This window comes from Homalodisca vitripennis, chromosome 2 (genome assembly GCF_021130785.1).
Source record: "Homalodisca vitripennis isolate AUS2020 chromosome 2, UT_GWSS_2.1, whole genome shotgun sequence".
NCBI classification, from domain to species: domain Eukaryota; kingdom Metazoa; phylum Arthropoda; class Insecta; order Hemiptera; family Cicadellidae; genus Homalodisca; species Homalodisca vitripennis.
In genome coordinates, this window is record NC_060208.1 from 164,806,695 (window position 1) to 164,832,888 (window position 26,194).

The following is a 26,194-nucleotide window of genomic DNA, read 5'->3' on the forward strand; positions in this document are numbered from 1 at the left end:
AAATCAAAGATAAGTTATTAAGGCTCTGTCCACTTTAGTAAATTTCCATTCACACATAGATGTCTATTTGTACATTTCCTCGATCAAGTAACTATGACTCAAGTATGACTCATGAGGTCAAATTCTTTTGCTATCAATATATGTGCTGTCAATTTAAGATGAATTAAATGGCGTTAATACGTAGTTAATTAAGCACATTTAAATATTGGCGGCTAAGAACAAAGTCTTTCAAACCTAGTTAGGGATGTTTAAAAAACTAATCCGTAATATATCGCATAATTAGTTTACTTATAAAGTCCTTTTATGTATCAAAAGCAAAAAATTTTAAAAATATGTTGTTCTTCCTTATTGTGTACTATCCTCTTTGGGGTTTACATTACACTAAAATGCTCTTTTTAAATACAACACTAATTAGGATCATGTTTCCGTAATTTAGCAAACATAAATGCGCATGATACTATTTTACTGCAATTCATTACTATACTACTGTATTATAATATTGAGAATTTATACGGTAGTAGTCAACAATAAACCCTTTAAACTATTTGAAAAATAAACATCATGGTATCATGCAGCATGGAGAATAAAGTATCAAAAAATTAGTTTGTTGAAATAAATGTTTGCTTGCTCCTCTATTTGAATGTTTGCCCGATCCTGAGACATGAGACGTATCTGTGGAGGGTTGCATACGAGTGACTCAACTAGGTCCAAAGTTTGTTTCTCATAGGATTCATGTTTCAGTAGATTCTCGCTCTACTAACAGAGTTGCGAAGACATTGAAAAGTTGGATTACATGAGAAACGAGTTGTTCGCTTGAAGCACATTATTTGCCATGTAATAGAGGTAACAACAATGCGAGTGAAGTGCAAGTCATGATTGGACAGCCAGGTCAATTGCAAGGATGAAGAGTGGAAAATTGGTTCATTTAAAAGTTCATTTATACCTAACCTGTTTCTTCCTCCAACGGCGTTTTCTGAGGAGGTAACTCGAGATAACATTACTTGGACTCTGGGAAAAACAACAAATACTTCTTCTTCTCTAAGGAAGGTGAGAATAAAAAGAAAATAGCCAGTGGTGAACCCTCACTAACTTTTACTGTTAGGAATACATTTGCAAGCTGGAATGAGAGTTTCTGCGGTCATGGAGAGGGAGCTGAAAACCAATAGAGCAGAAAATGTTAAATCGGAACTCAAATTTCCCAGCTCAATAAATAAAAATAGCGGTCTCTAGCTAGGCGATTCCTTACTCTGGGGGTTTGTAGAGAGTAATACTCATCAGTGCTCAACTGTGAGACCCTGAACTAATTTTCTGTTTATATAAGAATTAAATTCAAATTATGCATTCAGCTAATCACACAAAATTCGAACTTAATGATATCACAAAATATTTGAAAAGTATATAACTTCATAGTCTGTCTTAAAGGTTAGTAGTTGAATAATTATCAATGTGGAAGTGCAATTAACAACCACTATTACTAGCTAACACGAGCCAGCCAATTAAGCTCAAGGGTCTGGATTTAATTTTCTCAACCAGTTTACTATTGCTAATACTATTCTATCTGTGTGTTTCATCTACTTAATTAAAGCAATCGCTGTTAAGTATTGCAATAAATAGGTCATAATTGGAAGCGATCTCTTTATTACAAGCATTCTTTTACGTTTTTAGTTTAAAATTAATGTTTATCTGAGGAGTGTATCTTGCTAGCGAATTTTATGTGTACACTAAACAGATCTGTAGCCAAATCATCTTTTTTACAAAATATTTTGATTGCTACTAAATATTTAAAGTGTATATTTTACATCGATTGTACATTTCATGCAACACTCTTAATTTTTCCCATCTTTAGCACTTCAAAGTTCATTATATACTTAAAGGTCGATAGGCTGTTTTTAAGTATTAGAGTGTTATCAACAATCTAAGATAAGGAAATAAAGTCCAGCCTATAAATTTTTCTTCAAAATTTGTGACGATGGCAAAGAAATAAAAAGTGCTTGGTTTAGAGTTGGTTAAATAAATATACATATAACGTCTCAATTTACCACATCGCTTTTCAGTTAGGCTTTTACAAGGGTTGTAGCATTCAAGATAGAGCACCTCAGGGTTTTAAAGACCTCATGTTAAGAGTGATATTTACGAAATTATCCTGTGGTCCTTAAAATTGCTTGTACTTAAATGGAAATTGACTTTGTTATTCTATTCTAATTCACAATGGTATTTTACGTCTTTTGATTCATAAGGGTGAAACTGCAAACACCAAGGTATATCTTAAGATTAGAATAAAAATTGCTTTGCCGTTTTGTGGAATTAATTTTAACAATAATCCATAATCCGGATAAGGAATAGGTTTTATTGATGGTTAAAGATATTATCCAAAGGTATTAAATGTGTTCAAGTATATGTTTATTATTTTGTTTTTAATTTTAATCCCAATTACCAAGAGAATGGACCAGTGTCTGTTAAATTTGTTTTACCACATTTCATATACTATAACTACAATAATGTACTAAACAATTTTTTTAAATTGCTTTCGTCCTCCCGCCAATAATTTAGAAAGTTAATTTGTTAATCATTATTTATTATTCTAAAAGACAAACAATTGTGATTAATAAACAATCACTTAAATTGAATATTGTTTTTGGAATATTCAATTCTATATTATTCCATTTACATGTACAGTACCTACTTCTCCACACAATGTTCTTTCTCTGAAACACCATAAACAAGGTGTCATATACCCCTTTGAGATATCTAGTTGAACGATAACTTGAAGAATGTTGTTTAATTTTAGACGCACTGTTTTATTTTGTAAATAAAATAAAACTCGAAAGTGCTCTTGCTTTCCCACGTTCCCATATGTTAGCTGGCAGGGGGTCCTAGAACTGGCGTGTAAACATGGGAGACGCTTTTACTGCACACAGCTGGTGCTTTATTGTCCTTTGATGTGTAAAACACAAAGCCATTGGAAATCACAGTTTCGCCAAGTTTTATTTTTCAACATTACTATGTTTTCTATCATTCTTTTCCTGTGCAATATAAAAGGAACTAATAAACGTATGGTTTTTAAATAAACTTAAATTTCGTTTGATTTAATTAAAAAATACAGTTCAAGAATACAATAAAGATGTGAAACATATCAATATAAAGTGTTTTTAAGCGATGTTAAGCAACAATAAGCATGCCTGCTTGGATGGATATATGGATACCTCTCCAGCACTTCCAAAAGGCCCATCAGCTCGGCAATGTATAGTGTTTGTTAGATTTAATCCAATGGTATGCCACAGCTATTGATAGTTAAACGAGGTCTAGCAGCATTAAGCATGAATGCTTCTTGGATGGATAACCACTGAGAACCCCAGCACTTGCAGTGCACACCAGCCAAACATGAGAAGTGTTTGTTAGATGACAGCCTATGCATAGAGCAGTTATTGGTTTTAAACGAGATCTAGCAACGATAAGCATGACGAGGTCAAGCAAGCATAACTGCTTCTTGGAGAGTTTAGCCACGTAGCTCTCTAACACTTGCAAATGGCACACTATCCCGGCACCTTATGGTGTGTTTTAGATGTAGGATAATGTGCACAGCAGTTATCGGTTGTTAAACGGGGTCAAGGATGACTGCTTCTTAGAGAGGTTAACCACTTAGCTCTCTAACACTTGAAAATGGCACACCAGCCCGGCAACTTATGGAATTTGCTCGTGGTCCAGCTAATCCATGGGTCTTAGAAGTCGATTTGTTAGTTGTACCACTAAAACCTTCCTGTCCACACCGCGTCGGAACATTGCTTACACACTTAACTTATTGAGATATTTCAGCGTCACTTCTGAGAGCCATATTTAGTTAACAATTGTAACAAAACTTAGTTCTAATTTAATCTTCAGTCTCTTAGAATACTAAACCAATTATAATTTTAAATTTTTCTTTTAGATAAATTTGTTTAAATGAACCGTGTGAGAGTAGTTCAACACGATGCAGTATTAATCCGCAAGGATATTTGATTCCAACAGCCTGTCTTGACTTCAATGTAGCACTTCCAATTTTATTGATCACAGCTTGCTTCTAACAAAATTCGGAAATACTAAGCTGTATTCACTTTCCAGTGAATTCCGGTTACTGCATGGGATGCCTTATCAGATTTCAAAACACTGATTCCACTAAATAATGTTGTGCTATGGAGTTAACAATATACTAATGAGTTATTGAGCTATACTATGAGCTATACTAATATACTATAAGCTATAAACTTTACGATAAGTGAGTGCCAAAGATAACAGAAATATTTGAAAGGATCTAAATTAATATTAAGATAAGAATACAAAAATATCCGGTAAAGTACGAAACTTTGAACAAATAAATCATGCTTGGCAATCTTAACAACGACAATAATATTTAGATCTAAGAGAGTGAAGATTGTTGTTATCACCAACATAACAAACATGTATATTCCTCGTATATAAATCAATAGCCCAATTTACTATATAAGACTTTTACGAGAATTACTGATGCAGTACAGGTAAATTATTCATTATCTCTTTGCTAATTTTATATTTTCGTTTCAAAAGAAAAGGAAAATATGTCTTATATAATGAATAATAGTGTGCCTGCATTTCTGATTTCGCTGAAATTATTGAACTGTGATCTAACAGCAAAAACTTAAATATATCTTTTTTAATCTCTACAACGGTAATTCCATTTAATTTTTTTTTAATAAAACAAAAGCATAATTACTCTTAGTCAATTTACTTTTGACTAGTAATACCACTGGGGAGAATACATATCAGTCAACATTTGAAGTTAATTTTGTATTTTTAAACTAATGCAAACATAAGAATGAATATATATATATATATATATATATATATATATATATATATATATATATATATATATATATTTCAAAATAACTAAAACTAACATTTATTAAAATAAAAAACATCTTGGTATGGTCATTGAATAAAATTAACTATATTCAACAATAAATTATAATTTTAAATAAAGTTTAAAAGGCAAAAAATAGGTTAATTATAAAATTTTAGGCGTACCAAAGTCTTTCAAAATATTGTTTTTTACAAATCGCTCAAGAAAATATTTTTTTTTCTTTTTCTACAATTACTGACGTATATGCAATAGCTGTGCACATAGTTTCTCTGTAACAGAGATAATAACTTTCCTTAATCAGGTTTCGGAAATACAGTTACCTATCTAAAATTTTTATAGAAGTTTCATCTAATACACATAAAACTAAGTAATACAATAAAGTAATCCCGAAAAAAGTTTTATCCTCCTGATGCCCTAACCATTACATGTATGTATAGCAGTGTTGACGAAATACATACTTTTTTTTAAATTCTGTACCATTTAGTTCAATCTTCATGAATCCTTAGACGTTAAGGTCATACTGACTAACAGGAATTTTTTCCGATATCAACATTAGACTTCGATAGACTCAGCCAAAATACGTATGTACGTCACATCAAGACGTTTTAAACCGCAGCAGATACATCTGGATTCAATGTTTTTAATATAATTAAATTTTATTGAAAAAATATTCATTTATGGTTATTACTAACTCATGTTTATTTGAAATTGTGCACGATACATTATAAATATTTCATTGTTATTCCTGTAAATGATACTTTGTGTACCATATTATAATATTACAACGTACAGTACTAGTGAATTACTATTACCAGTACTAGTGAACTATTGACATTACCGAGCATAAATGATGAATATTATTCTATAGACTTTCCATTAATGTCAATATTATGTGTATACCATTATTAAACTCAATTTCAATGCTAATTAATATTTTTACTAAACAAGGGATATTTGGCTTTGCAAATAGATAACTCGAAAAGATTATTTAGAATCGTTTCAAAAATCGATTATGTGTATGTGTATTATATAAAAGAATAATATAAGTAGTAAAAATCCAAACAATTTTGGAAATTTGATTATTTTACATTCGAAACCGCTTGATTGAAATCACTATTTTATTTAGTATATTTGCAGTGCTGATTTTCTGAAACTGTTAATAGTTTTTGAGAAAAAGTTTGTAATTCAGACGTGTCAACAATTTAAATATTCAAATGTAAACTTAAAAGTGAGGAATAGAATAAGGATCGCTTATCTGATGATAATAGAATGGTTCCGTTCTATTTTTCATTTCAAACAAGTTTCCAATTCTTCGTGATGAATATTTAAATAAGTAAACTGGATTCGCTTCTTCAACGTTCAAGAACTTCTATTAACAGAACTGGATTTTGTATTTTTTCTATATTAAATCCGTTATCATGGGAAAATAAAAGTTTAGTATAGTTGTGTTCAAAAATATATTCAGATTTATACATGTGTTAAAGATTATATATAATTTTAACTCATGAATTTGAAAATTGTTTGCTGTGAGCATGTGTTTCTGAATAAGAATAACATGGTCCGTGCCAAGTGGAAGTGAGAGTCATAGTCAAATACGAAATTTTATGAACATGTGCTTTTTCAAATTCCAATTCGAAAACATATATCTGTACTGTATAGATCTACATCCCATAAGAGTTTATACATTATTTGCCTCATTATGGTATTTTCCAGTAAACAAATATAAAATGGATAAAAACCATTTATGTCATGTATTGTGAATTTTTTACTATATATTCTTATAACACGAACTATATGAATGTATAAAAGAATAATATAAGTAAATGCAACGAAATAATCACACCTTTCTACATCAAAAGAAGTATTTTCTTCTTTATCCAACGATATTTTGAAATAACTGAATAGAAATAATAAATAAATAAATGTTTCATTATTTTTATTAAGTATTTTTATATTAAAATCTAGTTGTTCATTTGATATGCATATACTCAGGTATAGTAAATAAACAGTAATTGGAAAAATCGATCATTATGAAAAATTATGTGGAAAAAGTATATCGAACTAGGAAGAACAAATGTTGTCATTACTTAAATGCAGTATTGCTTATTAATTCGTTGAAATATGAATAACATTTACATTTTTACACAGATAGTTTATTTGAAAATAATAATCGTCAAATTAAATACTGTCGACTGCTCTCTTATATAACCCTCCGCCCCGCCCCCCCCCCCCCCGCCGTTACACAAAACTGCTTATTGTCAGTAGGAGGATGAAACCTACACTAATTAGATTGCATCTAAGTCCTTACCTTTAAAGGAAACATTTATAGTCTGGTTTTACAATTTTTATATTCTTCTATTTTCTTTCTTAATAATATATAAAATCCTGTATTTTGTAGTAAGATAAATAAATACTCATAAACATCACGTGGTGTAAAAGAGAAGCATTACAACTTTAAACATTGTATTTAACCAATACTTAAAATATTATAAACAATATAGCTCAAGTAAATATTACTTCACTACTGTAATTTGATGTAAATACTTCATCAATAATTTACAGTTTCACGTGGAAGTATTTTATAGAGTATGAAAGTAAAAGTTTGCGATGAATCAAATGTTTGTCTTTAAAAATCTCTCCAGCAAACGTAACGATTTTGTTCAATGTTCTGTGATGTTACGCGTTTTGGCACAGGAACCAATCAAATGGTTTTACAATCTTTGTTTTTTTTTAATTTCATAAAAACAAATAGTATATTAATTAAGACTTCAAACGCAGAGGGAAATGTTAAACGTTTTCTTATTGTGCCTACGGATGGAAGAACACGTCACGAGTAACAAGGCGTAACGCCACTGTCAGGACCAAATCCTCGACCACCCTCGGGGCTTTCCACATAATCCGGATATGTCAGTGAGTCTTTCTCCGGAAAGCTTTCAATACCTGATTTCCAAACTCTTCTTCGGTACAATTGGTCCGTGTAATCCGAGACACGTGGCAGCCTTGGTAATGTGCCAAGAATATCATTTAGAAGAAAATTATATAACATATCTGTATGCATATCTGGATATGTAATGTAGTTAAAGTAAATTATTATCAGCCTATTAAAAACAATTCATTTGTATGCAATATTTTCCATAGCGTGTTATTATGCTACCGATAATACACCTATACAGCAATAACATGAATTTGACAATTAGCATATTTTTATTTTAAATTTAACTATAACCATTTAATTCACGTATAAAGACACAATTTAGCAAAAGTGATTATTTTGTTTTAGTAAGGAGTCCTTCCCCAGATTATTAATTCAAAATATAAAAAAAAAACTAACCAGGTAGGGTAAATAATGACAGCTGGAGGTTGAACGAAAACAATATTCGTGGTTAACTTTGCATTTGCGCATTGACATTTCGAATGTATGACCGAAACTGATGTTCGAGTTTTATCATAAGTGTGGGTTGCGCTTCGTTATCATACCCCACTTTTTACAGTTGTTTAATGACTTTCTCTTCTGTAGTGCCAAAAAGCCATCATTTTACCATATTTTTAACGACTTTACATTCATCAAAATATTTTCTCATGGCTATATACAGTAATACATAAACAGAACAGAACCAACCACGACTGTCTCAATATTGATGCCTTACCTCAGGTTTAATAATCTTAGTACCCTTTACAACGGGACTGAAGCCCACTCAGCATAAGAGCGATAGGTAATTTAAGAACGACTTTCTTCTTGAGAATACTATTGTAAAATTTAGTAGTACGCCAAGCTAAGTTTCGCCTAATAGCCTGGATTATCACCCCAGTATACGATAAGTATCCTACGTGGAAAGTTGGATGGAAGGATATTCACAATCATGTAACTCGAGGCCTATATATAAATGAAGTTACATGGAACATATTAAGTCCATATCTCAATTCGGTCTCGAGATTACCCTAAGTAATAGTTTTACTAAGACTCAATGAAATCCTCCAGAAGTACATGCTCTATTATCGAACTGGGTCTTGCTTATGTACAGAAAAAATTCCAAGCACAATTTTGAGTTTACAGCTCTATTTTTTCTTCAGATATCTCGCGGAGAGACAGTCTGAAAAAGGATAAATTCTCACACATCACATATCACAAAGCCTTGAAAATTATGTGCGATACGTGCTTCAAAAAATTATTTGTTTAATTTTCTGTTCACTTCTTTATCATGAACTAATATTGCACTTGTTGTGCAATAACATTTAAGACTAATTAGTAATTAATTCCAATAGTATTACTCAATTATCGCTTTAGGGCAGATTATAGTGACGCCAGTCTTAATTTCGGCACCTAAAGAGCAATGTAAAACTTAAACATTGTAACGCCTTTATTTTTAGCAGTAGGTTTACAGAAGATGATACATATGAAAATACTATTACTAAAAGTTTTAATATGCAAACGATCAAGATTATTTGAGATTTTGTTTTTGAATAAGAAATAAAATTATCTAAACAAATTAAAGCATTTGGATACGTCATACAGATAAAATGATATATCGGCCACAATTCCTTAACCAAAATTAAAAAGTGAGAGATTTATAACTGTTCTGTGATAAAATAAGTAGAGGTGCCGTTTCACCGCAGCCGTCATCGGGATGATTTTTTTAACCTCATATCTCACAAGCACCTCCAATAATTACAAGGTAAGAATACGCCACACCACTCGTCACGTAACAGGCTTCGCTCAGGTTGCATGCACGATTTCTAGACAATGACTTATTTCATTCTTGAGATACGGACAAACATGCAATCGTATAGAAAAAAATTCCTAAATCTCCCAGCAGAAAGAAGAGAAATGGTGTCGGCCTACTGAGCTTAAATGATGCTCAGCAAAATTCCATAGTTGGATATGTATCCTTATTAATCTCATTCTTGTCTATGTAGTAATAAAGCTTTTTATCATTAAATATACAGATTAAACTTATCTCGAGGTATCTTTCCACATAATATGATCACATTTTTGTTAATTAAGTTAGGTTTCAAAGCAGTATTTATATTATTAAATTTCCTCTTTCTAGGACATTGAGAAGCTAACAAAATATTTTATCCTTCTAGGGTTGCTATCCTTTTTCAACCCTTATGCGGTTTTCAACCAAATATTCTTGAAAATTATGTTCTTCTTAGTACGTCATTCTTTCTTTTGTCAAATTTCATCTTTGTAAGACTTTGCAATGTTTTAAAACAAAAATATAGTTCATATAATATCTGAAACCCTCATTTCAACCCCCATGGGTGACTGATCTTAATGAAAAATCTGTTATTTGAGAGCTTTAACGCGTGTTTGTCAAATTTAATCTAAATAGGACATCGAGAAGTTGAGAAGCGAAATATCGTTATTCCTGGGGTTTCAACCCTATATAAACCCCTATGGATGTTTGATGTTATGAAATTTCTTTAGTTTCTCTGTTCATGAATGCGGCATACGTGTGCAAAATTTCAACTTTCTGAGTTATGGGGAAGTTAGAGAATTAGTGATGATGGGTGAGTGAGTGAGAGAGTGAGAGCTATGCCTTTTATAAAGAAACATAATTATAATTAATAAAAAAGCTGTTATTATTCTCTCCAAGCAAGTCCAAACGATGTAGATTGTTTTTTTCTCAGGGGTAATCAGCTGTTTATACACTGGCAAGAGCAATATCATTATTAACCCTGTGAGCTTTTGTCAGACCATAATACCCACCGTTTGAATGTTCGTTGATTATGTATTGTTGTCAGATCTAACGTATAAATTTAAATTTGTCATTCATGTGTACTGAATTATGGTCCAAAATAAGATTCATTGCAGTCTATAGTCGCACTGAAGACAAAATACTCCATTAACATTTATTTTCCCATTATCATTTCGGGGAAACGTTCCATCTATAAATCGATTGGGACCTCACTAATGTCCAAATAGCACGTTGAGTACGAAATAATGAATCATAATGTATTTATAATATACAAAAGCACTCCAGAAACAGAACAAAGTTTATGTTTTAGGAAAATAAATTATACTAATATCCATTACCGCAATTCTTTTAATTTATTTTTATTCGTTTATTACAAAGTGGTCGTTTTTTAATATAACACAGTCCTTAAAAAACATACATCGCTTGGCCACTTTATCAGAATGAAAACATTGATCTCGCAAATATTCACCGTCTGCTGCACCTTTCAAAATATAACTGTGATGAGAGCAATGTTATTTATTTATCCTCTTCCCAAATTTGAATTTAATGTTGCAGAACTTTCAAACTTGCAGCTACTTAAGTGAGGGTCTTGTAGTATTAATACACGTACACGTAATAGAAAATTAATTTTAACAAGCGGTTAAAATTATATACAATATTAATCATACTACGGTGTCTTAAGTGTAATGATTCATTTCATTGGAACAATCTACTGTTATAATAAGCCCGTGAAACTGTGAATAAAATAGGCACGCCAACCTATTAGAATTAATAATAAATAATTTAATAACTTCTTACATAAAAGGACAGGTAAGTAAGTAATTAAGTTATAAATATAAAGTAATAAGGCAGTTTAAATATTTTAATTCGTAATTGGTAAACAGCTGAGTGCTAGCAATAATGAAATAAGTTGATGCCTAATTGATAGGATTGTTTTGACTACAGCAAAGGAAGGTGAGAACCAAAAAATATGTGATGTGTGCTAGGGTTGTTGCCTATTTTTTATTAAATTTGAGGGTGAAAAGAAAATGGTTTGAGGTCACCGAAGAAACGTTGTTTGTAGCTCTCTAGAGAAGTCCTGGTCTTAACACTGCCATTTGTTCCACATTCTCTCTCGGGGCGACAAAATAGGACGTTCCTTCATTATTAACAATTAATTATTTTATTAATTACTTCTAATCGTTCAAAAACACCACCATTTCGCCCAACATCCTAAAGACACTGTTTGAAACTTGTATATTTTTAAAAATTCCTTGCTCCATACCGTTCGCATTTATTTCATGCTGAGTCCATTCAGTATGCACAAAAAACTGTATAACCCTGATGGTTCTAGAGCTGCTAGGAATATCGTGTTTACTAGAGACCGCGCTTTCCAAATCCGATAAACATCCAAGAATCCAAGTAGTCCAAAAGTACCTCCAGGACTTTCTATGTGACTTGGAAGCTGTGAATTCCTAGAAGCATAAGAAAATGGACTGTTGAAGCCATAACCATAAGATATTAGACATCCAAGAGTTAGCGACGGTTAAACACTGGGTGAGAACTCTGGCAAGAAGTATGCAGATTCCAAATTCATATTCTTTTGACACTCAATTTTTTTTTAAATCAGAATTTTATTTTAAGCTTAAAGCATGTATAATATGAGTTACTTATCAAAATTGTGTAATATATCGTAATATATCATCATTTTCAGTTGGAAATTTAAATTAAGCTTTTAATAAGTGATTAAATGTCTTGTTGAGATTTGTTTTAAGCCAAAATCACTTCATATCTCTATTGCGTGAACTAATACACATTTTTGGTACAATATTAAATTAATAAATCACTTTTAACGAATAAGTTCATATACCAACACTACTCTGCTACTGTGTAAGGTGTTAATAACTTGGCTTCCATGCGAAACAGTTATTACTTTTGAGATTAGCTAACTTTCATTATGGGGAAGCGAGCCTGTTACATTAATATTGCAATGGTTCCACCTATGAGGTAGTATGTACTAAAAATATTACTTGATTTTAGCATTACATTAATAAGCAAAGGTTAGATATGCCAGACATTAAAACTGTATTGTTGTGGTGTCTCATTGGACAAATACTTGTCAATAGTTTAAAGGTTTAAGGAATATAAATTGTTTAATTAAATTGTTTTATGTTTCTAGGTTCACAATTATAACTGCAATCCACTTTCCATAAAACAACGTATATAAATCACCCTTTTATATAAAAAATGTATTGATATTTAGTTAATTTAATATTAAAAATTAATTTAAAAACCAATTAAATCAACTTTTATACGCTTCAATATTAACCATATATGTTTAATAATTAAATAAAATATATATCAGTGTAATGATAAATTGTATTATGAAACTGCTCTTGTCATGTTGGTGATAACTGCTGAATATTTTATTTTTTTCCACGTTCTTATTAATGATAAAGTAATTTCATATAAGAACTGTATCTGATGGTAGAATCACGTGAATCAGTTCTATCGCAGACTGACCCCCCATGACTGCTGCTCCTCACCCGCTACTCTATCAGGCAAGGCACTCATGCTCCTATCATGTACAGCGATAGCCTTACTAGTATTTGATTTATTGGGTCTAGTTCGCGCGGTCGGACCTCAGGCGCTATCACGTTATTGCTACGGGAGGAGTGGCTAGTAGATACTGTGCGAGATGGAATTCGTCAAAATACCACCTCCGCCTTAACCTCGGATATTGCACGTGCCTAAGTGTATTGCAGAATAAGCTGAGATATCAGACTTGGCAGGTGGAGTAAAGGATGTGTTTCCACTGAGAATGAGTGTAGTTATTCGCTGAACGTTAGCAAACCTAATAACTTTTATATGTAAGTTTTATATGTGTCTGTCTGTCTGTCCGTCCGATGAAATTTCGGTAAAGAACTAATCTATATATTTTAATTTTGCATGAAGATTCATTTTCTTCGAGTTTAATGATAGTATAGGTTACGCCATGGGATAGTAAGGGGTTCTTCTGTGTTAACGAACATTTTTACAATAGTCTTATAGGTAACCATGATGTCAACGAGGACATTACAGAATAAATAAATTGATAAACTGAGTACAATCATTTGACATTTTATCATGTGTGATAAAGAACTAATCTATACATTTTAATTTTGCATGAAGATTCATTTTCTTCGAGTTTAATAATAGTATAGGTTATGCCATGGGATATTAAGGGGTTCTTCTGTGTTAACGAACATTTTTAAAATAGCCTTATAGGTAACCATGATGTCAACGACGATGTTACAGAATAAATAAATTGATAAACTAAGTACAATCATATGACATTTTAACATGTGACAAATTAATACACGTAGCTTAACTTATAATGAGTTTTAGAGTTGAAAGTTTGCAAGCAACCGCAACCTCGGCGAGGCCTGTTAAGCGACACGTGGTGTGGTACACCTTGTTTTGCGTATGACTTGTTGCGTATGGATCGTGTGTGATTGTTTGTTTGTTTATTGTGTGTTTCTTTGTTGTTTTGATCTATTGTTTGATTTAATATGTATTGCATGTTTACTGTATAGTTATTCATACACGCCCTCTCATTTGGAGGTAACAAGCTTTCTGTTTTAGTGTAGAGAGATGGGATGGGATTTGAAGGAAATTTTACAAATAACTACTTCTTGTATATATCTAGATATGGTGAGTTAGGTATTAATTAAAACCATATTAGGTTTTATACAACGAGAAAAATAGGTAATCTTTTGACGCATCTCTGTAGCTTTATGGAGATTCTTCCGAATGTTCATAATTCCAGACTCTGCTCAGCATAAAGCAATAGGACGCAGAGATTTCTCATTGCTAGTATCTTTAACATTAGGTTTTTGTGAACCTCTTTGAATCAAAAGATGGGTGACTGTATAAACACATGTGTAAAGTATTTCATTTAATGGATGACTGCGGTCACACTAATTTCTCGCAGACAAATATTGTAAAATATAAAGTATAATAAATTTAATTTTTCTCTAAGAAACGTAAAAATGAATGTGTGGCATTAGAACTGGACGGGATTCATTGTTTATACTGATTTTCTCACTTACAAACTGATACTCTGTTTCCAAAATTATATAATTCATTACAACATAATATTATTGTAACTGTATACATTATTTCTTGAATTTTACAAATAACGAGTAAAATTGCTCCAATAACTATTAATTTCTAACCGGATTATAATGCTCCTTAGTATACATTTAAAGTTAAATAAATATTTTCCACGTGTCCATCTATCTAAAATCTTCTATTACATTTAATGATTAAAATATTTCCATATGCTTTATGATATATCATGCAAATACATATATAAGCTGTATTTAGATTTCTTGTGTTAAAATACGATAATAATTTAAATATATCATTAGCAAATAATGTCATGTGAATAGTAATTATATAATTCTGTACCAATTGTCGGTTGTTGTGACAAATTAATAGTAATTTAAACTTAAAATCTGTATACTATTATATTTTACACGATAGTTTGTATAAATTTTTTTTCATAAATACAATATCAATACATAATATTCATTGACAAATAAATACTAACATTTTGATTCTATATCCATGCAACCTGTAACATGTCTTTCTAACTATATAACGTCTTAACGTTTTCTTAAAAACTAATATTCTTAAAGCTGTCTGTATGACAAGAGATGAAAGCTTTAAATATAACATCTAACAATTTAAGCTTTACATTTCTTAAAGTTTAACAATTTCACTATTGTTATTTATAGTTTAGTATTAAAGTACATAGTTGCAATTTTTAGGTTTATTAACAATGGTTTTAGGGATAGGTGTTATATAGAGTTATACAGTACATATGGCCTGTAACTTGAACCAAATTGTAGCTAGTTTTTACAAACAATTTCAACACCATGGTAAAATAATAAAATTATTTTCACCACAGACGATGCGCAAGGTCATCTTCTGCAGAATGAAACTTGTAATAAAATACTAAATATCTTGAAATCCTTACATATCCTGAAATATCAATCTCAACTGTCTCATACATGCCATTGCAAGCCTCCAGAAAGTCTGCTGCGTGGTGCCGAAGGCCACAGATTGTATTTGTATATTATTGATTTAAGTTGTTTACATGAAGCCCACATATCACATTTCACATTGTCATGTATGTGAATTACAAGAATTTAACTGCGGAGTTATGTTTGTTGAGTCCGGTAAAAAGTTACTGAATTTATATAACTTGTCCATCGTAAATTTTTGCCTCGATATTAGAAAAATAAGATTAAGTTTTGGAGTGAAAGTAATTCAGATTAATTTACAGTATTACACAAAACTTTGTATTCCTGAAGGCTAAAGAATAAACTTATATCATAAGCAAACAAACATTAATAGATACGATATTGAAATAAAGATAAAAAGTTATTTTTGTATGTCATTTAGGTATAATGTTAAACAGAAAGGTTGTGGTTAGAAATAATAGTATCGAAAATTTAAAAAATTTAATAAATTCTGATGATGTTATTTGACAATACTTTTAGACGTAGAAAATAACACTTTTCAAACTCAATGATAAAATGCTCTAGAATTTTTAATTGATGACTAATAAAAAAACAATTATAAAATGTTATGGAAGGATTCAGTGCGTTCTTTAGTGCCTGGAAGCTTGGCCTAAAAGCATAACAATCATAGTGTTGTCATAACCAATACAGTGTAATGTTGCGATGACAAATGTTCCATAAATTAGAGATGTTTGTGGTTGCGCTCTGTTTCTAAGAAAATTAATGATATCTGACTGTTTTAGATGAATTGCATAACTAAACATTCATTTGTGAACTTTAGAGCGACCACGTTTCGCAGTAATGTAAAGTTCTAGTTCAAACAGTAAGTAGGCGTAATTGTACGCTTTAGCTGCTCTAATGGCAACTTACAGAATTTACGATATTTATTCTGTTTCTACAGTTAAACATACTAAAACATAATGAAACAAAGTATGGCATCATTTACAATAAGGATAAATGTATCTAGATCGGATACATAAACCTCACTTCAATAAAGCACTGAAACGAGTTGTGCACAATTTAAAATAAGCCAATTCCCAAAAGTGTAGTTGCAGAATAACTAATCTTTTTAAAGTTATCACAAAATATAGCTAAAACATCGTTTCAAACTGAATTAAAAGAAAAAAAAATTGTGGATCGAGGTATTGAAAGACTATTCGAACAGTTCTAAATAAATAATCCAAATGAAATGTAGCAGCAAACTATGTAAGTTGCTTATTAGCTACTCTACCCTATGACAAAGCGTGTTGTATTTGGCGTAACAAGTTGCTGGTATTTTACAAAAGTCACCAACCAACTGAGGTATCCATTAAGATGAATCCCATAGTCAACCACAATCCTGGAAGTCCAATATACAAGAAAGATAAGATTCAGAGATCACACATTTTGTTGAGATTCGACAGTAATATATTTCAGGCAATGTTCTACGATTTGCATATGACGCCGCGTATTCTGTGTAACACATATACTCAATCACAATTATCCTCCTGTATGTCTGTACACACAACTGAGAACACAGTGATCAGATCTATAATCACATCCAACTAGGTGTATTATGTTACCCATAGCAGACTGACAGTATTCTGTGTAACACATATACTCAATCACAATTATCCTCCTGTATGTCTGTACACACAACTGAGAACACAGTGATCAGATCTATAATCACATCCAACTAGGTGTATTATGTTACCCATAGCAGACTGACAGTATTCTGTGTAACACATATACTCAATCACAATTATCCTCCTGTATGTCTGTACACACAACTGAGAACACAGTGATCAGATCTATAATCACATCCAACTAGGTGTATTATGTTACCCATAGCAGACTGACAGTATTCTGTGTAACACATATACTCAATCACAATTATCCTCCTGTATGTCTGTACACACAACTGAGAACACAGTGATCAGATCTATAATCACATCCAACTAGGTGTATTATGTTACCCATAGCAGACTGACAGTATTCTGTGTAACACATATACTCAATCACAATTATCCTCCTGTATGTCTGTACACACAACTGAGAACACAGTGATCAGATCTATAATCACATCCAACTAGGTGTATTATGTTACCCATAGCAGACTGACAGTATTCTGTGTAACACATATACTCAATCACAATTATCCTCCTGTATGTCTGTACACACAACTGAGAACACAGTGATCAGATCTATAATCACATCCAACTAGGTGTATTATGTTACCCATAGCAGACTGACAGTATTCTGTGTAACACATATACTCAATCACAATTATCCTCCTGTATGTCTGTACACACAACTGAGAACACAGTGATCAGATCTATAATCACATCCAACTAGGTGTATTATGTTACCCATAGCAGACTGACAGTATTCTGTGTAACACATATACTCAATCACAATTATCCTCCTGTATGTCTGTACACACAACTGAGAACACAGTGATCAGATCTATAATCACATCCAACTAGGTGTATTATGTTACCCATAGCAGACTGACAGTATTCTGTGTAACACATATACTCAATCACAATTATCCTCCTGTATGTCTGTACACACAACTGAGAACACAGTGATCAGATCTATAATCACATCCAACTAGGTGTATTATGTTTACCTATAGCAGACTGGACAGTATTCTGTTGTAACACATATACTCAATCACAATTATCCTCCTGTATGTCTGTACACACAAACTGAGAACACAGTGATCAGATCTATAATCACATCCAACTAGGTGTATTATGTTACCCATAGCAGACTGACAGTATTCTGTGTAACACATATACTCAATCACAATTATCCTCCTATATGTCTGTACACACAACTGAGAACACAGTGATGAGATCTATAATCACATCCAAGTAGGTGTATTATGTTACCCATAGCAGACTGACAGTAATTCTGTGTAACACAATATACTCAATCACAATTATCCTCCTGTATGTCGGTACACACAACTGAGGACACAGTGATCAGATCTATAAATCACATCCAACTAGGTGTATTATGTTACCTATAGCAGACTGACAGTATTCTGTGTAACACATATACTCAATCACAATTAATCCTCCTGTATGTCTGTACACACAACTGAGAACACAGTGATCAGATCTATAATCACATCCAACTAGGTGTATTATGTTTACCCATAGCAGACTGACAGTATTCTGTGTAACACATATACTCAATCACAATTATCCTCCTGTATGTCTGTACACACAACTGAGAACACAGTGATCAGATCTATAATCACATCCAAGTAGGTGTATTATGTTACCCATAGCAGACTGACAGTATTCTGTGTAACACATATACTCAATCACAATTATCCTCCTGTATGTCTGTACACAACAACTGAGAACACAGTGATCAGATCTATAATCACATCCAACTAGGTGTATTATGTTACCCATAGCAGACTGACAGTATTCTGTGTAACACATATACTCAATCACAATTATCCTCCTTTATGTCTGTACACACAACTGAAAACACAGTGATCAGATCTATAATCACATCCAACTAGGTGTATTAATGTTACCTATAGCAGACTGACAGTATTCTGTGTAACACATATACTCAATCACAATTATCCTCCTGTATGTCTGTACACACAACTGAGAACACAGTGATCAGATCTATAATCACATCCAACTAGGTGTATTATGTTACCCATAGCAGACTGACAGTATTCTGTGTAACACATATACTCAATCACAATTATCCTCCTATATGTCTGTACACACAACTGAGAACACAGTGATGAGATCTATAATCACATCCAACTAGGTGTATTATGTTACCCATAGCAAGACTGACAGTATTCTGTGTAACACATATACTCAATCACAATTATCCTCCTGTATGTCGGTACACACACAACTGAGGACACAGTGATCAGATCTATAATCACATCCAACTAGGTGTATTATGTTACCTATAGCAGACTGACAGTATTCTGTGTAACACATATACTCAATCACAATTATCCTCCTGTATGTCTGTACACACAACTGAGAACACAGTGATCAGATCTATAATCACATCCAACTAGGTGTATTATGTTACCCCATAGCAGACTGACAGTATTCTGTGTAACACATATACTCAATCACAATTATCCTCCTGTATGTATGTACACACAACTGAGAACACAGTGATCAGATCTATAATCACATCCAACTAGGTGTATTATGTTACCCATAACAGACTGACAGTATTCTGTGTAACACATATACTCAATCACAATTATATCCTCCTGTATGTCTGTACACACAACTGAGAACACAGTGGATCAGATCTATAATCACATCCAACTAGGTGTATTATGTTTACCCATAGCAGACTGACAGTATTCTGTGTAACACATATACTCAATCACAATTATCCTCCTGTATGTCTGTACACACAACTGAGAACACAGTGATCAGATCTATAATCACATCCAACTAGGTGTATTATGTTACCCATAGCAGACTGACAGTATTTCTGTGTAACACATATACTCAATCACAATTATCCTCCTGTATGTCCTGTACACACAACTGAGAACACAGTGATCAGATCTATAATCACATCCAACTAGGTGTATTATGTTACCTATAGCAGACTGACAGTATTCTGTGTAACACATATACTCAATCACAATTATCCTCCTGTATGTCTGTACACACAACTGAGAACACAGTGATCAGATCTATAATCACATCCAACTAGGTGTATTATGTTACCCATAGCAGACTGACAGTATTCTGTGTAACACATATACTCCAATCACAATTATCCTCCTATATGTCTGTACACACAACTGAGAACACAGTGATGAGATCTATATTCACATCCAAGTAGGTGTATTATGTTACCCATAGCAGACTGACAGTATTCTGTGTAACACATATACTCAATCACAATTATCCTCCTGTATGTCGGTACACACAACTGAGGACACAGTGATCAGGATCAATAATCACATCCAACTAGGTGTATTTATGTTACCTATAGCAGACTGACAGTATTCTGTGTAACACATATACTCAATCACAATTATCCTCCTGTATGTCTGTACACACACAACTGAGAACACAGTGATCAGATCTATAATCACATCCAAGTAGGTGTTATTATGTTACCCATAGCAGACTGACAGTATTCTGTGTAACACATATACTCAATCACAATTATCCTCCTGTATGTCTGTACACACAACTGAGAACACAGTGATCAGATCTATAATCACATCCAACTAGGTGTATTATGTTACCCATAGCAGACTGACAGTATTCTGTGTAACACATATACTCAATCACAATTATCCTCCTGTATGTCTGTACACACAACTGAGAACACAGTGATCAGATCTATAATCACATCCAACTAGGTGTATTATGTTACCTATAGCAGACTGACAGTATTCTGTGTAACACATATACTCAATCACAATTATCCTCCTGTATGTCTGTACACACAACTGAGAACACAGTGATCAGATCTATAATCACATCCAACTAGGTGTATTATGTTACCCATAGCAGACTGACAGTATTCTGTGTAACACATATACTCAATCACAATTATCCTCCTATATGTCTGTACACACAACTGAGAACACAGTGATGAGATCTATAATCACATCCAACTAGGTGTATTATGTTACCCATAGCAGACTGACAGTATTCTGTGTAACACATATACTCAATCACAATTATCCTCCTGTATGTCGGTACACACAACTGAGGACACAGTGATCAGATCTATAATCACATCCAACTAGGTGTATTATGTTACCTATAGCAGACTGACAGTATTCTGTGTAACACATATACTCAATCACAATTATCCTCCTGTATGTCTGTACACACAACTGAGAACACAGTGATCAGATCTATAATCACATCCAACTAGGTGTATTATGTTACCCATAGCAGACTGACAGTATTCTGTGTAACACATATACTCAATCACAATTATCCTCCTGTATGTATGTACACACAACTGAGAACACAGTGATCAGATCTATAATCACATCCAACTAGGTGTATTATGTTACCCATAGCAGACTGACAGTATTCTGTGTAACACATATACTCAATCACAATTATCCTCCTGTATGTCTGTACACACAACTGAGAACACAGTGATCAGATCTATAATCACATCCAACTAGGTGTATTATGTTACCCATAGCAGACTGACAGTATTCTGTGTAACACATATACTCAATCACAATTATCCTCCTGTATGTCTGTACACACAACTGAGAACACAGTGATCAGATCTATAATCACATCCAACTAGGTGTATTATGTTACCCATAGCAGACTGACAGTATTCTGTGTAACACATATACTCAATCACAATTATCCTCCTATATGTCTGTACACACAACTGAGAACACAGTGATGAGATCTATAATCACATCCAAGTAGGTGTATTATGTTACCCATAGCAGACTGACAGTATTCTGTGTAACACATATACTCAATCACAATTATCCTCCTGTATGTCGGTACACACAACTGAGGACACAGTGATCAGATCTATAATCACATCCAACTAGGTGTATTATGTTACCTATAGCAGACTGACAGTATTCTGTGTAACACATATACTCAATCACAATTATCCTCCTGTATGTCTGTACACACAACTGAGAACACAGTGATCAGATCTATAATCACATCCAACTAGGTGTATTATGTTACCCATAGCAGACTGACAGTATTCTGTGTAACACATATACTCAATCACAATTATCCTCCTGTATGTCGGTACACACAACTGAGGACACAGTGATCAGATCTATAATCACATCCAACTAGGTGTATTATGTTACCTATAGCAGACTGACAGTATTCTGTGTAACACATATACTCAATCACAATTATCCTCCTGTATGTCTGTACACACAACTGAGAACACAGTGATCAGATCTATAATCACATCCAACTAGGTGTATTATGTTACCCATAGCAGACTGACAGTATTCTGTGTAACACATATACTCAATCACAATTATCCTCCTGTATGTCTGTACACACAACTGAGAACACAGTGATCAGATCTATAATCACATCCAACTAGGTGTATTATGTTACCCATAGCAGACTGACAGTATTTTGTGTTAAGACCCTACGTTACCGCAATAAAGTAAAGTGTCTACTTACTTAATAAGTATTAATTTAGCATTAACGTGAATCATTTTCTTGAAATAAAACATGGTGTTAAATAGATGAATCACCCAATATCAAAAGAAAAAAGGAATACCTTGATATTCTAAAATATCCTAACTTTTTAGGACATAGATGAGACCATACTTGTATTAAAAAACGTTAAATAATTACTGTAATGTTATATTAAGAAAGTCTTACTGATTGTTTGCAAAATTTTGTAAGCCAATATAAACAGCTAGAGAATATAAACATCTTGTGTAGAAAATATATGTAATGACATTTAGCATGGCACAAGCTTACTACCGCATTCTAGCGGCAGAGTCGAAGTTACTCCGTTACTAGTTCCTGACACGACTAGCAAGAAAGTCATGCTCGACCCTATAACATGCCTTCTTCATACAGAAAAGAAATATATTTTAGGATTGAAGTCTCCCTTTTTCTTTTTCCGTGTTCAGATTCACTAAATGATTGCCATTTTAAGAATCTTCAAATTCTAATAATCTCCTAAATGCTATAACTTTTAACTTCTTAGTTTTAAATAGAAAAGTTTAGTAATTAAAATTAATATTATCTATGAAATGTTAATTTAATGAAAATGACACCGCTATAAATACAAACTAGCGAGCTCCCATATATAGTTGTAGAGTAAAATTGTAATAATTATATAACTAAGTCTGTGATTACATGAAAGCGCGGCTGTAAAATATTGATGCTTTATACAAATATATGATTTTTGCCTTCTTCTTAAAGAGATAATATTATGAAGATAATACAAGTTCGCATTGAAGTGTGGTTTTCTTAATGGTATTAATGTTTACATAGTAAAGAGGTGTAATTGTAGATAATATATGTGGTTTACAGTATGTGCATTGCATTCCTTGGGAAAAGTAGATGTGGTATTGATATTGTATCCCACCTGGCACGCAATGGTGGATAAAAATAACACCTCATTTCCTATTTAGGAAGCAAAATATTGCAGGTGAAATTAAATAATAAAATATATATTATAGAGTCGTGTTATTAATTTATTTCTCCTTCAATAATTAAAATTATAAATAACTATTTTCTACGTTATAATCATACGTAAAAGGTTTAGGGAACACATTTCACTTCCAATAGGTTGTTAGTGACGTTTTGCATACAATATGCTACGTATATAAACAATATTTATCTTGTTACAGGTCAATTGATATTGTTGAATAGTCAAACTTGAATAAACGTAATATACTCTTAAGTTAGCCTCAACTGTAATATGTTTTAACAGACGTAAACTTACATTTTACTGAAGTAATTATGCTTTAATGTTTTACTCTAGTTTTAATTATATATGAGTTAATGTCTGTCTATCATCGTATTGAATCGCGAGAATAATACAAATTATCTAGGATCCGTTTAAATTTTAATACTGTAGCCAAAACCGGTTTCGCTATATCATGCGAAAATTTACTAATTTTAGAAAAAGAGCCACCATTTGAAAAATATCTCTTCAAAAAAGTTCCAACCACATTCTTTGGACGTGGGAGGACGCTCAGTTTCTTTAAAAAAAATAGTTTAAACTTATTTAATTAATTCTAAAAAAAATGCTTGGTCAATTTTACTATTGATATGGCATGCATAATATTTAGTCCAATAAAACTTCAAGCTGAGAATTCATATAATTTTTAAGTGTAGTTAACTCGTTGAAAATATAGTTACTCAATGAACTAAAACTTCATCGTCTATCTCAGACAATCTAACGCTTATACATATTACTTTTGTATCAGTCATATTGTTTCGACAAACATGTTTACCATTATTGCGTCGTTGGATTGTTATCTATAGGTCCGGATTATCTCAAAATTAAGAGGAAAGAGTAATTATAGTTGAAACAGAAAACTTTACAAAGCATGAATATTTGATGTGGTTTTGTATGTGAATGAATAGAACATGTCTTCCGCAGTCGTATCTAAATAGCTTACGGATAATGCAGTTTGACCTTGAGGCGTAAGCATATTACGCTTCTCCATATATTGCACTGTAATTCATTCTGAATAGGTAGTTTAGAATTAATTTATATATAGTTTAAAGTTTGTTTAATTACAAGTAATTTATTATTTCAATGTGAAGATATATTTGAAGTTTAAATATTTTATAGACGGCACGACAATATTGAAGCATTACAATGTTGTTTATGAATTTCGCATACTTGCTTTGGAAGTGTTTGGTTTTTAACTATCCTGCACGTCTAGTCAATATTATACATAAGTGAATATGGATAGTAAAGGGTAGTACAACTTTGAACGTTAACTATCACGATAACGTGGACATACACGCATATTTTTTGTTACTGTGAAAATAAAGTCACCGTTTAAATAGATCGTAGCCAAATCGTGTGGAAATTAGAATGCCTATGACCTTGCATTTACATTATTACATCGCTTAAGTGACCCCTGCGTTAGCTTATGTTGTAGAAAGTCTCCACCACAATAAATATTGAAATAAAATGGATGACTAGAATTTGTATACCCTCTCCAATGTAAGCCCTTTGACCTATACGTATAAATAAGACTATTTAAGCATATGTATACAAATGAATACTGTGCTTAATTCTGTGCTGGCACAGTTCAGTTCACAGCGACAGCCCACTGAACCGATATTGAGTGTGAAGTGTGAAGATAAGTAAAACACCCTCTAGAAGAAACATAATTTATTTCACTCACCGTCAGCGTATCCAAAGAATGCAGGAGGCCACTAGCAAGAAACACTCGCGGCCGCGGAATCGCTCTGACTGAAACCTACGGGTCATCTTAGGGTCACTCGCTGATAGCCCGGCAGAAGCCTTGACTCCGACACTCAGTAGCAGGTCCGCGCCGCGCCGAGTCGATTACAGCCCATTCTAGCATGAGTAGAGCGCGCGCCCAGCAGTCGCGTGGCACAACCGTCAATTACTTTTTTTTACTACTTTCCGAATTTGTGTGATCTAGATAGTACAGAGACGTTCGATGTAGATGCCTTTTGCCTTCTTCATACTTTAACAAGCACTGACTTGTTGCTTTCTAATTAGAACCAACTCGATGTAACTGTGGTATGCACAGCGAAAACTTCACGACATGCGTCAAGTAAGATTTGCCTTCGGACATGACCAATACTTCAATAGTTTTTTCAATAATTAACTTTACTACTACCTTAAATTTTAATATAAATATGATGCCTACGTTATAGGTCATACTAAATATAGCTTTTAATCGAACGAAATCCTTTGACCTATGCCGTAGCAGTTATAATTATTTATTCAACACGTACAAAATGTGAAATTAATGTACATCAGGTATTATACCAAATTATTATAACTATTTTATAAGTTATATAATGTTTACACAAATTATTGAACGAAATTACCTTTTTACAGTAAAATAATTACACAGC

At 32.6% G+C, this 26,194-nt stretch overlaps 1 protein-coding gene across 4 annotated transcripts in view; it reads right to left on the reverse strand.

Annotated features, from left to right (window-relative positions):
- Positions 1-25,636, reverse strand: part of LOC124354982 (adipokinetic hormone/corazonin-related peptide receptor variant I-like) — a 209,146-nt gene extending 183,510 nt beyond the window's left edge. For 2 of the 4 annotated variants that reach the window (XM_046805822.1, XM_046805824.1), the window contains exon 1: positions 25,489-25,635. The gene's annotated coding sequence lies outside the window, so the exon portion shown is untranslated. Of the gene's footprint in view, positions 1-25,488 lie in introns of all 4 variants that reach the window. The other 2 variants (XM_046805821.1, XM_046805825.1) reach the window with 2 other exon arrangements.
- Between the last annotated feature and the right edge of the window lie 558 nt (positions 25,637-26,194).